Source organism: Saimiri boliviensis, chromosome 1 (assembly GCF_048565385.1).
Source record: "Saimiri boliviensis isolate mSaiBol1 chromosome 1, mSaiBol1.pri, whole genome shotgun sequence".
NCBI classification, from domain to species: domain Eukaryota; kingdom Metazoa; phylum Chordata; class Mammalia; order Primates; family Cebidae; genus Saimiri; species Saimiri boliviensis.
Genome location: NC_133449.1, coordinates 102,206,976 through 102,220,117, shown reverse-complemented (window position 1 = coordinate 102,220,117; position 13,142 = coordinate 102,206,976).

Here is a 13,142-nt window from a genome sequence, read left to right as displayed (position 1 = left end):
CTGTTGCAGTTTAGCTGCCGCTGAGGCTCAGGAGTTTGAATCCATACAGGACTCTGTGGTGAACAGAGTGGAGGCTTCTTAGGAAAGCAACTCGAGGGACCTGTGACTCTGAGAAACTCATCCGTCCCAGGCAGGATGAGATGCACAAAAGCTCCGAAGGCCGAAGGCAGATCCCACCCACGGAAGGCGCTCTGCCCCCAGCACTGGGGCCCGGTGGAGGTGCCGAGTACACTGGACCTGGAACTCCTGGGCTACAACACAGGTGGGTGGTTCCAAAAGGAAGGAGATGGTGCTGCTCCAGGCTGCGGGTCTGATGGGGCTGAGCGGACACTGCCAGAGCGAGCGCCTTCACAGCGTCAGCAGGAGGTCTGTGTGGAGGGATGAGGACACCTGCAGCCAAGGCCTTCTGTGGCCACAGTCTCAGCTGCACGAGGGCCCCTTCCGTGTGGAACGCATGTGCCACTGCCGCACTGGGACCAAGGTGGCCTGGGAAGCAGCAGACAACATGGCCACCCCTGCTGGAGGGCACTCCCAACCTCCACACTGCCCATCATTCAGAGGAGAGAGCCAAGGGATGCCACCAGCTAGCCTGCTTCCCACCAGCCCCACAGAGGCCCTGCGCTCCTCCCCACTGTGCCCATACATCCAGGGAAAGGACATGACAGGAACAGACCACAGCTGTAGGCAAGAGAGTGCCAGGTGGGCCACAGGTGGCCCTTGGGTCCCAGGAAAGGCCTCATTTCAGGACCAGGCAGACCCTGCTCTTGGTGGCCCTGCCCGCAATGGCTGTGGCGACACCTGGAAGATTCTTCCATCACAATGTGGCCTCCCATACTTTCTCCCCACGGCCCTTGGCTGCCTGTCCCCACCCACCGGCGTGAGCCAAGTGGACACTCAGCCTCCTGGCCTGGCCCTGTCTGCAGCCTAGCCCTGTGACTGCCCTGGATGCCCAAGTCCCTGGAGCAAGGAGTCACCCTTATGTGTCTGGGTCCCAAATGCAGAGTCTTCTGGCCTTGTCCCTACCAAGATAACCTGCACTCACACCCACCCCCTCGTATGTGGAGCTGGCGGCCTCTCCGAGCTGTTCCCCAAATACCCGGAGCATTCCTGCTCCCACCCCATACCGTCAGCTCCACTTCTGCTGACCACCGCTAAGCTTGGGAAGGGACGGCCGCCACCTGCCCCTACCGGCTCCTGGCTCAGCTCTCTGCACCCCTGGCGAGGACGCTCCAGAGCCCTTCAGAAGCCTCTCTTCCGCGGCATCCACCGTGAGCCAGGCACTTCCTTGGCACATCCCTGCACATCCAGCTTATGTATTTAGAGATGGTCTTGCTCTGTCACCCAGGCTGAAGGGCAGTGGCACTATCTCAGCTGCCTGCAGACTCCACCTTCTGGGTTCAAGCAATTCTCCTGCCTCAGCCTCCTGAGTAGCTGGGACTACAGGTACCTGCCACCATGCCCAGCTAGTTTTTCTGTATTTTTACTAGAGACAGGGTTTCACTGTGTTATGCAGGATGGTCTTGATCTCTTGACCTCGTGATCTGCATGCCTTAGCCCTGCAAAGTGCTGGGATTACAGGCGTGAACCACCACTCCTGGCCTGCATCCAACCTCCTTTATGGGAGGTCGGAGCTCACTTCAATCACTTTGGTTTCCAGAGACCCCTGCTGGACCATGGCAGCTGCGCCTTCCCAACTGCCCCGGCCCCTGCCCCCTGCACAGGTGCTGAGGGTGAGGGACTGCTCAGCACCGGGTCTTGCTCAGAACTCCCTCCTACGGGCCTCACCTGCCCTGGCAGGAACCCTGGTGCACCCAGAGTAGCCCCGCTGCAGGAGGCAGGGCCGAGGCTACCCGAGTACCTTGGCTCTGGGAGCAGGGCTCTGAGCACAAGACCCTCTGCTTGGATAGCAGCCCTAGACTCCATGGTCAGTGATGGTCATGGGCATCTAGGCTGACAGGGATGGGGCATGTTAGGCCAGGCATGGGCAATGCACCTCCCCCCAGCCTGGGAGCCTGAAACCCAGCCCCAGGGAACCCTGTTGTGGGTCAGAGTCAGCTGCCTGGACTTGTGGGGACGGTCTCTGATGGGAGATAACACCTCAGCACAATCAGCACAAAACAAAATTCTTCCTGTGTGAGGCAGGGACAGTGGCCTCCCAGATTGCCAGCTGGTAGAGGACGAACGCCCCCTTTCAGCATCAGGAATCCACGTGTGGGGACCCGAGGCTGAGGCCAAGGCTGAGCCCCGCTCCTCACCAAAGCCCCGTCGCCCTCCTGCAGAGCTGCCAGGGGCATGGCGGAGTGTGTGTGCAGGCCCCACCCTGGAAGGCTGTCGGCACCTGCTCTCCTTGGGAGGACCCACTCCGCAGAGTGTCGGTGGTGGTGAATTTTCTATTGGTTTTTACAGGAGTCTGTTTTTTTCTTTTTTTAAAGAATTATTTTGAGATGGGCTCTCCCTCTGTTGCCCAGGCTGGAGTGCAGTGGTGCAATCACATCTCACTGCAGTCTTGACCTCCTGGGATCGAGCGATCCTCTCGACAGCCTCCCAGGTGGCTCGGATTACACCATGCCTGGCTCATTTTACGCACTTATTTTTTTGGAGAGATGGGGTCTCGCTATGTTGCTCAGGCTGGTCTCAAACTCGTGAACTCAAGTCATTCTCCTTGTGATGGATGCCCCAGGGTTCACCCAGGAGGCTGAGATTACAGGCGCAAGCCATCATGCCCAGCCTGGAATCTGTTTTTCTTCAGCCAGGGGCTCTCTCAGCAAACAGAGCCAAAAGACAATTGCTAAAACCTAATGGAAGCAGCAGAGCTTGGGTGCACTTGGGGTCTACCAGCCTCCGCATTCACAGCCGAGCTACGTTGGTGGGCCATCCGAAATGCGGCTGGCCCTAAGAATCCACTCCAACTCCTTGCACCCCAGAGAATCATAAATGATTTCCGAAGTACAGAAAGGCCTAGAAAGTAATGTAACAGATACCCCAAACCCACCAACCTAGAATTTTTTCCCAACATTGTATCGGGAAAACTTTCAGACACACAGAAAAGTTGAAAGACTGGCCTAGCAAACATCCGGTGACCACATCCTAGCCTCACAGTTGTTCAGTTTTACTCCTTTTGCTGTTACACATGGATCGACTTCATCTCTCTCTGTTCTCCATTCATCTTATTTTCTGATGCCTTTCAAAGTAAATGGCAGGCATCCACACACCTCCCCGAAACACGTCAGTGTGCACTGGATGAACCAGAGTTCAACATTTGCTTATGGTTGCTTTGTTTTTTTAGTTAAAATGTATACATCACAGTATACAAGTCAGTGGGTTTTGACAGAGGCGTTCCCTTGGGTGACTCAAAGCCTGTCAAGGCATGGACGCTTTCCATCACCCCAGAAACATCTTGCACATTCCTTCCCAGTCCCCTCCCCCTAGATGACTGCTCACCACCCAGCATTTGCTCCAATAAATGTCAATGACTAAAATAAACAATTTGTACAGCCGGGTCTTGAATAATTAGAAATGGGAAAGCGAACTTCTTCTGGGTTCATGCCCACCTTCTTGACCTAACACGCTGGTCACACTCCAGAGGGAATGGCTGGGGTCCTCCTGCTCCCTGTTAAGCTAATGTCAGGATACTCTGGATTCCTAGGGCTGCTCTGGGAGCTTGGAGGCTGCCAGGAGGTGATGAGCTCCCAGAACACTGCACTCGGGGTGTATGTGGACCTTTATCAGACGCAAGTCCAGACAGCTGCTTTAGAAGGGTTGAGTTTTTATAGCTGCAGTGAGCAGCTGCATCCATTACGTTGAGGTCAGGAGATGTCTCCTGCTCAGGTAACAGGGATAACCCTTTGTGGGTGTCATGTGCTGACAACTGATGGCGAGGCTTTTCCCTGTGTCACTCTGCTCTGTACTGCAGAAATGTGCTTAACCACTGAGCAGATATGGGGCCGTGTCTGCAACCTGACGTCTCTACAGCTGTGTGAAGGAGTCTGGTGGCATCCCCCGGTTCTTACACACACTCCCCTCTGCACATGTGGGCTCCAGATGGTCTGCACTGCATCTTCTGCAAAGCTGGACATCTGAAGGACAATTCCCTCCACAGTGGGGATCAAAAGGCCAGGGCCCAGGGCAAGGTCGACAGGCACTGGGGGCATGATTGCCTCATGGTGACCTTGGCCTCTCTGCCACACCCAGACTCCCCCCGGTCCCTCTCAGCACAGCACCAGGTGGCCACCACTCATCGCTCAGGACTGACTTTGGACATAAACCCTACTTTTCACCCTGGAGCATGGTGAGAACACAGGCCCGGGGCGCCTTCTGACCACCATCCACAAGGCAGACCCTGTGGATGGATAGCACTGCCCTCCTAGCTGCGTCCTCCAAACACCTTGGCGGAAGGCGTTTCCTGCCCTTGGTCCATTGTGAGAACTGCTGGAACGTCTAGATCGCATTTCTTCGTCTGCCATGACTACTCTATGCCATGCTCCAATGTCAGTGCATACTAACCCAGGCATCAATGCTGGCACAATACTGACTGGTCAATAATGTTAACTCTGTAATAACTAACCCATGTACCAACATCAGCATGATACGAACCAGTGCCCCAACATCCACATACTAACCCACACACCAACATCCAGACAGTATTGACCAAGTATCAGTGTGGCACAGCACTAACCAGTGCACAGTACTAACCAAGCATCAGCATGGCACAGCACTAACCCGTGCACCGTACTGACCAAGCATCAGCATGGCACAGCACTAACCCATGCACAGTACTAACCAAGCATCAGCATGGCACAGCACTAACCTATTCACAGTACTAACCAAGCATCAGTGTGGCACAGCACTAACCCGTGCACAGTACTAACCAAGCATCAGCATGGCACAGCACTAACCCATGCACAGTACTGACCAAGCATCGGGGTGGTGCAGCACTAACCCATGCACAGTACTGACCAAGTGTCAGCATGGTGCAGCACTAACCTATGCACAGTACTGACCAAGCATCAGTGTGGCGCAGCACTAACCCATGCACAGTACTGACCAAGCATCAGTGTGGCGCAGCACTAACCCGTGCACAGTACTGACCAAGTGTCGGCATGGTGCAGCACTAACCTGTGCACAGTACTGACCAAGCATCAGTGTGGCGCAGCACTAACCCATGCACAGTACTGACCAAGCATCAGCGTGGCACAGCACTAACCCATGCACAGTACTGACCAAGCATCAGCGTGGCACAGCACTAACCCGTGTACAGTACTGACCAAGCATCAGCGTGGCACAGCACTAACCCGTACACAGTACTGACCAAGTGTCGGCATGGTGCAGCACTAACCTGTGCACAGTACTGACCAAGCATCAGTGTGGCGCAGCACTAACCTGTGCACAGTAGTGACCAAGCATCAGCGTGGCACAGCACTAACCCATGCACAGTACTGACCAAGCATCAGCGTGGCACAGCACTAACCCGTGTACAGTACTGACCAAGCATCAGCGTGGCACAGCACTAACCCGTGCACAGTACTGACCAAGCATCAGTGTGGCACAGCACTAACCCATGCACAGTACTGACCAAGTGTCGGCATGGTGCAGCACTAACCTGTGCACAGTACTGACCAAGCATCAGCGTGGCGCAGCACTAACCCATGCACAGTACTGACCAAGCATCAGCGTGGCGCAGCACTAACCCATGCACAGTACTGACCAAGCATCAGCGTGGCACAGCACTAACCCGTGCACAGTACTGACCAAGCATCAGCGTGGCACAGCACTAACCCGTGCACAGTACTGACCAAGCATCAGCGTGGCACAGCACTAACCCGTGCACAGTACTGACCAAGCATCAGCATGGCACAGCACTAACCCGTGCACAGTACTGACCAAGCATCAGTGTGGCACAGCACTAACCCGTGCACAGTCCTAACCAAGCATCAGCATGGCACAGCACTAACCCGTGCACGGTCCTGACCAAGCATCAGCGTGGCACAGCACTAACCCATGCACAGTACTGACCAAGTGTCGGCATGGTGCAGCACTAACCCATGTGCTGACCAAGTGTTGGTATGGCACAGCACTAGTCGTGCGGCACAGTACTGACCAAGCATCAGTGTGGCACAGCGCCAACCCATGTGCTGACATCGGCACGGTACTGACCAAGCATCACCAACCCATGTGCCGACATCGGCACGGTACCAACCAAGCACCACCAACCCATGTGCCGACATCAGCACAGTAACGACCAAGCATCAGCATGGCACAGCACTAACCCATGTGCCGACATCAGCAGGGTACCAACCAAGCATCACCAACCCATGTGCTGACATCAGCACAGTAACGACCAAGCATCACCAACCCTTGTGCCAACCTCAGCATGGTACCGACCAAGCATCACCAACCCATGTGCCGACATCAGCACAGTAATGACCAAGCATCACCAACCCTTGTGCCGACATCAGCACGGTAACGACCAAGTATCACCAACCCTTGTGCCGACATCAGCACGGTACCGACCAAGCATCACCAACCCATGTGCCGACATCAGCACGGCACCAACCAAGCATCACCAACCCTTGTGCCGACATCAGCACGGTACCGACCAAGCATCACCAACGCTTGTGCCGACATCAGCACGGCACCAACCAAGCATCACCAACCCTTGTGCCGACATCAGCACGGTTACTGACCAAGCATCACTGTAGTGCAGCACTGAGCCGTGTGCCTACATCAGTACCGTACTGACTGAGCTTCAGCATGGCACAGCACCAACCCATGTGCTGACACTGGCACGGTACTGACCAAGTGTTGGCATGGCACAGCACTAACCCGTACGCTGCTATGATTCCAGCACTAACCCGCGCACTGCTCCGATTCTAGGACTAACCCGGGCACTGCAGTGACTCCAGCGCTATCCTGCACGCTGCCCTGATTCTGGCACTGACCCACGCCCTGCTGTGATTCCGTCACTAACCCGCGCACTGCCATGATTCCGGTACTAACTCATGCCCCATCTTCATGTGACACAGCCCATGACAATAGCATGAGTAAAAAGGCAGGGCATGACACAAAATCAAGCTTTAAAGAGAAGAGAAAACCATTCCTTACCCCTGCGATCTGTGACTGTAGCTGCTGTGTTCACCCCAGGCGGGGCGGGTCTGCCTGCTGGGTCCGCAGTGCAACCCTTTGCTCTCGGCCTCCGGAGGACTCTGCAGATCACACACAGGCATTTAGGCTGAGGCCCTCGGCGGTGGTGCTGGGGAAGCCAGTATGATGCAGATGCCCAGGGTGGGTGGGCAGGTGCCAGTCCTGTGGAGAAGAGGGATGTGCTTGATGGTGCTTGTCTGAAATGCACTGACTCTCCCCAACCCCCACCACTTGCTGTGTCCCATCCCAAACCCAGCAAGTGCACTTGGAGTGTTCTCTGCACACTCGCTTATAGGCACAGGAGCCTGGCCATCCAGGACCTGCCCATCTGGCTTTCTGTGGCCTTGACTCCTGTGGGGGGTCTTGTTTTCCCACTCCATCCCCACCCCAGGAGTGCCTCTAAGCCTAGGTCACTCTGTTCAGTTGTCACACCGTGTCACAGAGGGGGTGTCTGCTTGCTGGCCCCTGTAGGGCCACTTGGAGGGTACCTGGTGACATCATGCTGGGGGATGGACTGCAGCACTATGGTCCCGCTGGGGTCCTTGCCACAGCCCCCCAGGATGGCCTCTGCACTTGATGGGCCTGTTCCCGTTTTTCCCTGGTCCCCTCGTCTCCATCTTACAGGACTCTGTGTCTCACTTGGGCCGTGTGAGCCAGGGGCTGGGGAGGAACCTCCCCCTGCCCGGCTGTGCCCTCCTTCCTGGGGGTCTTACCCGCTCCTCCACACCACAAGAGTCAGAATGACGCTGCTGCCCCGCACTTCCTCCCCACCAGGGCCCTGGGAGGCTTTGGGGTTTGAGGAAAGGAAGAAATCAGGCTCATGCCAAACACTGGCTTAGAAACTGCATGGGACTCAAAGCCAGCAGCCTGGACACCGGCCTGGTCTTTCAGTGCCTCAGTGTGTCCGCTGCACCTCCCTCTTGGGGTGATTACAAGGTGGAAGGATGCTGTGAGGGCTGGAGCCACTCCAGGTGCCCTCCCGCCGTCCTCAGTGCGCCGGCAGCAGCAGGAGATGAGGCTCCGACGGGGATCTCAGGAGGACTGGACTCCTGGTATCTTCCTCGGCACCCGTCACCCAGCTAACTCCAACTCATCTAGTTAGAACTTTTCCTAGTCTCCGGTGGTGGTGTACATTTAAAAAATGCAGTATGTCGGTGGCTGGGGTCTTCGCCTGGCAGCTGTGCTTGCTGGGACCCACGGTTCAGCCACTCCAGGTGCTCCCCAGTCCCTCCCTGTTTCATCTAGGTTAATTCAGACTGTCAGCAAGACGTAAAAACAGCCGCCTGCAGGGGCCAAACACACAGCAGGCTCCGTCTCCACTGCCTAGTTACACTTCCAGGTCGCGGTGCCCGTGGGAACATTTGCACTCCACCTCTCCAGCCCACAGACGTGGAGGTGGGGACACCCAGGCTTCCCGGAAACCCCCTCCTGCACACTCACTCTGTCTTAAAGGCAAGTTTGCTCCTTTTTAGACTTTACATCAGAGATCGTTGGCCTGTGTACGCTCAGCTCTTGCCTGGGGCCAGCGCTGCCCGTAAGCGGTGTTTGCCAGCACCAGTCCGGGGACCACTTCAGGCTCACGAGAAAGTTCTCAGGATCCTATGGCCATGAGTGAGGGCTGAGGCAATGCATGACGTCTTCCATGAAGAGACGGTGAAAGAATTGTCTTTTATTCTAATAAGCGAACAGGAGAATTGAACTGAATTCTGCCGTTTAAAAACCTTCACCCAAGGATAACAGCAACATAGAAAGATGTGCAAACAAGCACACTCCCCCCACTGCCTTTTCACACAGAACATACACGTGAAAACAGAGCCCGATCGCGAATCAGGACACGGCCCGCCCTCCCCGTGGGCCCCACCCGGCCACCAGCCTGGCTTCTGAAGGCAGAGAATACGCTGATCTGTTGGGAAACTTCCATCAGTAGAATCACACCAGAAGCATGTGACTTCACGCAGCACCATGTTTATGAGACTTATCATATTTTTATCTTTTATTGTGGTAAAATTCACATCACATAAAATTTACCACTGTAACCATTTTTGAGTAAGCAGTTCAGTGGTATTAAACACATTTCCAGGGTTGTGCAACCGCCACCCACACCCATCCACAGAACTCTCTTCAGCTTCCCAGCTGAAACTTGGTCTCCCTCAAACACTAACTTCCCACCCCTGCCATCCCAGCCCCTGGCATTCACCACCCTTCTTCTCATCTCTGTGAAGCTGACTGCTCTGGGGACTCACACCGCTAGCATGGACGGTGCTTGTCTTTTTGTGACAAGGTTCTCAAGGTTCATCCATGTTGTAGCAAGCGTGAGAGTTTCTAGGGCTGAAGAAAAAATATTCTGCTGTATGAAGACACCACATTTCATATCTCGTTTCACCTATCTGTGGACATTGAATTTCTTCCACCTTTTAGCAATTACGGATAGCACTGCTGTGAACAGCGGGGTGGGGATGTTTCTTTAGGCTCCAGCTTTCAGTTCATTTGGGTATGTATGCAGAAGTGGGAGGGCTGAATCATAGAGCAGATATATTTTTGACTTCCATACCCTCTTCCACAGATGCTTTACCACGTGCATTCCCCCAACAGTGCAGGAGGGTTCCAGTGTCTCTACACCCTTGTCAGCCATGTTACTTTCTGGTTTAGTTTTGTTTTTTGTAGTAGGCGTCTTAACGAGTGTAACGTGTTATGTCAGTGTGGTTTTGATTTGCATTTCCCAATGATTAGTGATGTTGAGCGTCTTTTCATGTGCATGACTTTGTAAAATAAGTTCTATATAAAAATCCTTTGCTGGATGGGTATCACAGAGGAACTACTGCAGAGTGATGTAGTTATGAGCAGCAGAGCCATGACTGCTTTCCTCTCATGGTTCTTCTTTTCCCAGCACCACACCACACAGGATTGCAGCAAGTGGCTTCAACTGGCAACTTCATCCATGTAAGCCTACTTACCCTTCCATCTATCCATCCATTCACTCATCCACCCATCTACCCACCCACATACCTACTCATCCATCCATCCATCCATCCATCCAACCACCTACTCATTCATCCATATATCTATCCATCCAACCCCCCACCCATCCATCTACCCATCAATCCATTCATCCATCCATCCACCCACCCACCCATTTATCTATCCATCCATCCATTCATCCATCTATCCATCCATCCATCCACCCACCCACCCACTCACCCATTGGTCTGTTCATCTGTTCATCCATCCATCCATCCATCCAACCACCCACCCACCCACCCACCCACTCACCCACTCACCCACTCACCCATCCATGTGCCTGCTGCCGATATACCTACCCACCAGTCTATCTACCCATCCATTTATGCATAGTTCATCCGTCCATCCACCCATCTATCCATACACTCCACCCATTTATCCATCTATCTCACTACTCAGGATGCATCCACACCATTTATACACCATTCATGCATCCAGTCACCATCCATCCATCTACAACAACCCACTCACTCATCCATCCATCTAACCACCCAGCATGCATCCATCCACCCACCCACATACACACCTATTCACCCACCTATCTATTCACCCACCCATCCAACCACCCACCCATCCATCCACCCACCCACATACACACCTATTTACCCACCCATCCATCCACCCACCCATCCATCCACCCACCCACATACATACCTATTCATCCACCCATCCAACCATCCACTCACACACACCTATTCACCCACCCATTCATCCACGCATCCATCCACCCATCCACATACACACCTATTCACCCACCCATCCATCCACCCACCCAGCCATCTACCCACACATCCATCCATCTCTCCACACATCTATTCATTACTTCCCATCCACCCATCTACTTACCCACACATCTATTTATCCATCCATCTAACCACCCACAGTTTATGCACCCACCCATCCGCCTACCCATTTCCTCACAGTTACCCCATCTACCCACTCATCTGTTCATTCATCCATCCACTCATTTATCCACAATTCATCCATCTACCCACTCATTACCCACATACCCATCCATCCATCCACTTATCTATCCATCCACCTACCCATTTACCCACAATCCATCCACCCACTCATCCATCCATCCATCTATCCACCCACTCATTTATTCATCTACTCACCCATTTACCCACAATTCATCCACCCATCCACTCACCTAGCCGCACACCCATCCATCCATCCACTCACCCACTCACCTATCAATTTACCCACAATTCATCCACCCACCCACTCATCCATCCACCTACCCATTTACCCACAATTCATCCATCCACCCACTCATCCATCCATCTATCCACCCACTTATTTATCCATCTACTCACACATTTATCCACAATTCATCCACCCACCCATGCACCTAGCCACACAACCATCCATCCATCCATCCATCCATCCATCCATCCATCCACTCACCCACTCACCTATCCATCACCTATCCATTTACCCACAATTCATCCACCCACCCCTCATCCCTCCAGCTACCCATTTATCCATAATTAATCTATCCACCCACTCATCTATTCATCTATCCATTCATCCACCCACTTACCTATCCATCTACCCCCATTTATCCACAATTGATTCACCGACCCACTTATCTATATATCCGTCCATCCATTCATCTACCCAACCACTCATCTATCCATCTACCCACCCATTTATCCACAATTAATCCATCTACCTACTCATTTTCTCATTCATCCCTTCACCCATGCCTCCACTCATCTATCCATCCACATCCATTTACCACAATTCACCTATCCACCCACTCCTCTAGCCATGCACCCATATACCCATCCATCCATTCACCCACCCACGTATCCATCTACCCACCATCTATCCACAAATCATCCATCACCCACCATGCACCATCTATCCACCCAACCCTGAGAGCCCTGCTATGCCTACAGTCTGACACTGTGCCCAGCCCTATCTGCTCCAAGGCTGTTGAGTTTTTGGTGCTTGATTCCTGCTTAGTCTCCACTGGACCTACCTGCTCTGGTGACTCTGCTCCTCTGCCTTGGCCTTGCCCTGATCCTCTGTTCATTCCTGCATGCAGCTCTGCTCGGAGCTCCAGGGGCTTCCTGCTGCTGGGGGCCTGGCCCCCTGGACGCTCTAGTCTTAGACACTGTTGGGAGCAAGCAGCGCCAGGTGCCACGTCAGGCAGCTTCCCTTCCACGTGCCACACGTGCCTTCCTCCTGGGGACTTTGAGACCTTTGCAGCCCAGCCCCAGCCACCAGTCCGCCCACCGTAAACTCATACGGCCACCCCCATACTTCAAGTCTCTGCCTGTGCTGTTCCAGGCTAGGCCACCCTTCCACAAATCACCCTTGTGGCTTGCAAAGCTGCCTCTGTCCCCGGCCTTCTCCCTGGGAAGGAAGAGCCACACATCTCCACATTCTCACGTGCTTTGTCCAAATTCTGCACAACAGTGTTTCCACAAGGCCTGTGATTACTAATAAAGACAATGACAAAGACTAGTGTCACATGCTCTCGCAGAAGCCAGGCCTGCGCTCACACATACTGTGCAGAATCTCACCAAATCCTTTCACCAACCCTACAAGGCAGGCTCTGCTATCACCCCGCTCTTATAGAGGAGAACCCCCAAGGCTGAGAGAGGGAATGAGACCCACTCCAAATCACACAGTGAGGAACTCAGCTGAATCCCAACCCAGGCCTGTCTGATTCCAGAGCTGGGATGTGGCCCAGTGGTGAATCCTCAGCCAAGCTGCCAGCCCTGGACGGGGGGTCCGCACCTGAGCTGTCTGTTCCTGAACTGAAAACAAGAACAAATGCATGAACGAATGACTGAATGAAATGATGGAGGCTCAAGCCAATAGCATTGGTTACAAAGGCCAGAAGTTCTTGGCCGTTAGCCCTCAAAGGAAAGCCTTGATCACACGGAAGCACTCAGTGACAGACTTTTCCTTCCTGGAGAGGAGGAAGAACGTAAAAGCCAAGAGAAAAGCAAGCAGGAGAGGCA